This window comes from Mesocricetus auratus, unplaced genomic scaffold, assembly GCF_017639785.1.
Source record: "Mesocricetus auratus isolate SY011 unplaced genomic scaffold, BCM_Maur_2.0 Super-Scaffold_100004, whole genome shotgun sequence".
In the NCBI taxonomy this organism is placed as follows: domain Eukaryota; kingdom Metazoa; phylum Chordata; class Mammalia; order Rodentia; family Cricetidae; genus Mesocricetus; species Mesocricetus auratus.
This window is the reverse complement of record NW_024429189.1, coordinates 41251812-41256536: the sequence shown is the minus strand read 5'-3', so window position 1 is coordinate 41256536 and position 4725 is coordinate 41251812. Positions and strand designations below refer to the sequence as shown.

Sequence of the window (4725 nt, the reverse complement as noted above, 5' to 3'; positions counted from 1 at the left end):
TTATCTATAAGCTACTAATTTGATGCCACTTTGCCATGATGCCTCATTACTTTTCAAGATCTGATTGGGAAATGCTGACCAGAATTTTAAGAGCTGTAGTGGAGCAGTGTAATCGACTTAATGCATGGTAACCATATTCTCCAGGGGGATACGGTTTAGCATGTGTACATGTCTGGGACAGCAAGTGCGCTTGCAGATTCCAACCAACTTAATCACTCACACGTGGGTTCATTAAAGCAGGTGTCAAGAATGAGTTTTTTAAAAAACCCACAACACACTTCCGGTGCCCTGCTCAGAGCTGCCTGAGGCCTGTGAACTGCACACTGGAGATGCCTTCCCAGCGGAATAGTCTCCTAGTCCCTTTCTCCGTCCACGGGACCAGGTAAGCAATTCCACTCTTAGGCATATACCCAAAAGGTGCACATTCATACAACAAGGACATATGTTCAACCATGTTCATAGCAGAATTATTTGTAATAGCCAGAACCTGGAAGAGCAACCTAGATGCCCCTCAACTGAAGAATGAATGGAGAAAATGTGGTACATTTACACAATGGAGTATTACTAAACAGAAAAAAACAATGGAATCTTGAAATTCACAGGCAAATGGATAGAACTAGAGAAACCATCCTGAGTGAGGTAACCCAGTCACAAAAAAACAAACAAACAAACATGGTATGTACTCTCTCATATATGGATTTTAGACATAGAGCAAAGTATTACCAGCCTACAATCCACACCACCAGAGAAGCTAAGAAACAAGGAGGACCCTAAGAGAGACATACGTGGTCCCCAGAGAAGGGGAAAGGGACAAGATCTCCTGAGCAAATTGGGAGCATGGATGGAGGGGAGACGGAGTTAGGAGAAAGAGAATGGGAGAAAAGGAGGGGGAAAGAGGAAGATCGAGTCAGGGGAAGAATAGAGGAGAGCAAAAAAAGAGATACCATAATAGAGGGAGCCATTATAGGTTTAAAGAGAAATCTGGCACTAGGGAAATGTCCATAAATCTACAAGGTTGACCCTAACTAACAATCTAAGCAATAGTTCAGAGATTACCTTAAATGCCCTTCTCTGACAATGAGATTGATGACTACCTCATATGCCATCCTAGAGCCTTCATCCAGTAGCTGACGGAAGCAGAAGCAGACACCCACAGCTAAACACTGAGCTGAACTCTGGAATTCAGTTGTAGAAAGGGAAAAGTGATGAGCAAAGGGGTCAAGACCAGGCTGGAAAAACGCACAGAAACAGCTGACCTGAACAAGGAGGAGCTCATGGACCCCAGACTGCTAGATGAGAAACCAGCATAGGATGGTTCCAGACCCCCTGAATGTGGGTGTCAGTTTGGAGGTCTGGTTAATCTATGGGGCCTCTAGTAGTGAGTCAGCATTTATCCCTAGTATATGAATGGACTTTGGGAGCCCACTTCACATAGAGGGATACTCTCAGCCTAGACACACGGGGGAGGGCCTAGTCCCTGCTCCAAATGATGTGACAGACTTTAAAGATCCCCCATGGATGGCCTCACCCTCCCTGAGGAGCAGAAAGGAGATGAGATAGTGGGGGGGAGGGGATGAGGGGAGGAAGAGGGAAGTGGGAGTAACATGTAAAACAAGCATATTTCTAATTTAAATAAAAAACCCCACAACACTTACAAATTATAAATGGAGCACCAAGACACAAAACTTGAATACAACATACACATGCACACTCTTGCATTTAATCTTATCTTTTATGATTTTATTGCTTGTTTGATGGGAGATGTAATTCTGTAAATCTGTCTCTTATTGGTTGTTGAATAAAGCACTGTTGGCCAATAGGGAAGCAAGATAGGTGGGACTAGGAGTCAAGGAGGATTCTGGGAAAGAGAGACAGAGGGAGACACAATGTAGCCGCCATAGGAGTAAGAGGTCCGGACCCTTTTCTCTGGTAAGAGAAATACTTAGAATAACAATTATGGGTTAAATACTTAAGTCAGAGCTAGCCAGTAAGAAACAAGCAAACGGCCAACAGTTTCATAATTAATATAGGGTCCTGTGTGTTATTTGGGGACTGCAACTGTGGCAGAGCCCAGGCAGCTGGGGGCAAGGGTTGAACCAAAGCAGCAGGCAAGGAAGACTACACTCAACACTTGTTGTTTTGTTTTTGAGACAGGCTTTTACTGTGTAGCACTAGATAGCCTAGACTGGCCCTAACTTCCCAGAGATCCATCTACCTATGCCTCGTGGGTGTCCAACTCATTACTTTCCACAAATAAAACACTAAAACTAAGAACAAATTATAAAACGAGCATTGAGATATATGTTAAATTTTGAATAAAACATGCATATTTCTCATTATTTATTTTAAACCCATATATCTATGTCTGCAGTCACCTTAAATGACACAATTTACTAATTTAGAACATTAACACATGATATCACTTAAAAGTCATTTTGAGTTAACAGTACTTTTCTTAAGTAAAAAGTGTCCTTCATACATTGTAAACACTCAAGATTGTTTTGAAAAAAGTACAAACTTCAACTTTAGAATTTGCATAATATAAAGTAGGAATTTGTGCAAAATACACTTCTAACGACTGAGTTATTTAAGATGTAGGCATCTCTTAATTCCCAAAAGCAGGTTTGATGGGAGCAGGATGGGGCACCTGAGGTGAAAAGACCTGTCAGAGGGAAGCACTTGTTTTTGTGTGCAAAGAAGTGTTAGATACAGACCCCAAAACCAGAAAGGATCTGTCTTCCCCAGCATCGTGTGAGATGGTCCCAAAGCAGACTCCTGAAGCTGAGTCCCTTTGGGTGGGCGGGCGGGCAGGTAGGCGACAGACAGACAGACAGACACACACACACACACAGACAGACAGACAGACAGACAGACAGACAGGTGAATAACAAGTTACCATTTTGATCAAAGTCATAATTCAAGTAGTTGATGGCTTTCAGAATGACAGAGCTGTGCCCTCCTGTTTAAGATGAGGATGGTTCGGAAGCATTTGATGCTATCTATCAGTTTATGGGCTCCAGCTTGTTTAATGTTGTTCCCAGAGCAAGGGCCGATTCGCCATGGCTATGAAGCTCTCAGGACATAAATTAGAAGAATGACAAACTACAGCAGTTGAAAATGTGTCTTCAGATACTCACTTGCAACTCCCATTTATGCTTCTCAGAATAGAGAAACGAGGATCAGGGGACCAGATCTGGCCCAGTCAGTAACAGCAATGGTAACACATCAGTGTTAATGTCCACTGCAGTTAGTGTGGAATGCAGAAATAGCAGAGCGTAATTGTTAACTGCCAATACATTTCATTCAGGTTACAGAGGAATAAGTGAAAACCATTTTACTGTAATTTCTAAGTGATTCCATCATAATAATGAGAAAATATTCTTCCCATTCCTTAGATTGTTAAAACAGGGTGTTCTGAAAATGAACCATTGGTATGTCACCTGTCCAGCAATTTGAGTTCTCTGCAGGTAGGTGTGTGTGTGTGTGTGTGTGTGTGTGTGTGTGTGTGTGTGTGTGTGTGTGTACGCATGTGTGCATGAGTGCCTGCCTTCCTGTGTGCTATTGGATCAACCAGTTAAAGTCTCTGGTTGTTGCCAATTCTCAGGGCTACCTGTGCCATTGACATTCTTTATAATAAACAGAAAAGCCACTCACTGTAGACTCTGGTATTTTAGGGTTGATTGTGGTATGGGGGGAAGGGCGTCTCTCTCCATCACCGCCCCCCACCCACCCACAGCTTCTGCCAGACTGTTTTCTCTTCTCTGTTGGAAGTGTTTTCTCCTCAGGTTGTTCTGTTCTTCCTCAGCCTTCCTCTGTCCTGGCCTTCCAACAGCCATGGTTTCCTTTCCCTCAACAGGGATCTGGAAACATGCCAGTTAGGATGCTTCAGCTGCAAGCGACAGAACGAGTCACTCACACAACCTCAAGAGTACAACCAAACTGTCCACTCAAGGCAAGCTGAGTGTCCAGACCTTGTCAGGGAGGAGGAATAATGCCTTGATGTGTAGTCTTTATTTCTGGAACCACATGGCCTGAGACAAGGACCATTATGCAGAGAAATAAAGGGGAGTAAGTGATTTGAGGAAGGGGATGACAAAACAGATTTACTATAGAGATTCAAATCTAGTGTTTCATAGATTGCTTTTAAGTGTAAAGATGTAATAAATTTAAGGTACATGCAGGACATCTGGCTCTCAGGGTGCTGGACAGGCTTCTTGTGTCAGATTTGTGATCGTCAGGCATGTGAAACCCAGAGAATCGTCCTCTGTAGGTCTCTGCCCACCCATCCTTGGAGTGGAGGTATAATGATTCTTACTGTATAGACAAACCGAGAAGACCTGGTGAGGCTACGTGTATGTTGACCTCACTAGTGTGCTTAGAGCTCCATAAGCATTAGCAACGTTTCCACTCCCAGCATGCAGTTTGCTGTGAAGCCCCTATCATGGATGCTCAAACCAGTCTTCTCCCCTTTTCATTAAGATGAACGGCAGGGTGTTGATAATAAAGTACGTATTTCATGCTTCTAATTGATGAGTATAAAGAAGTTCATGATTCTGCCCCACCTTTGTAAAAACCCTGTTTCACTGGAGGAAATATGATCTGAAAGGAGGGCCATACGCAGGAGGGAGAGGACAAGTCCCGTGGGTCGTAGGCGGTGCTAGATCTCATTGCTGATGGTGAAAACCTGTCATCATTCAACCAGAGGTCGGTGGCTCTCTGGGAAAA

General features: G+C 43.4%; 1 long non-coding RNA gene across 1 annotated transcript; it reads left to right on the top strand.

Moving 5' to 3' along the window:
- The first annotated feature begins 272 nt into the window (after positions 1-272).
- Positions 273-3937, top strand: LOC110343110. Its single transcript, XR_002385310.1, has 3 exons — positions 273-382; positions 3396-3467; positions 3857-3937. It is a non-coding gene; the product is annotated as an uncharacterized LOC110343110 (long non-coding RNA).
- The last annotated feature ends 788 nt before the right edge of the window (positions 3938-4725 follow it).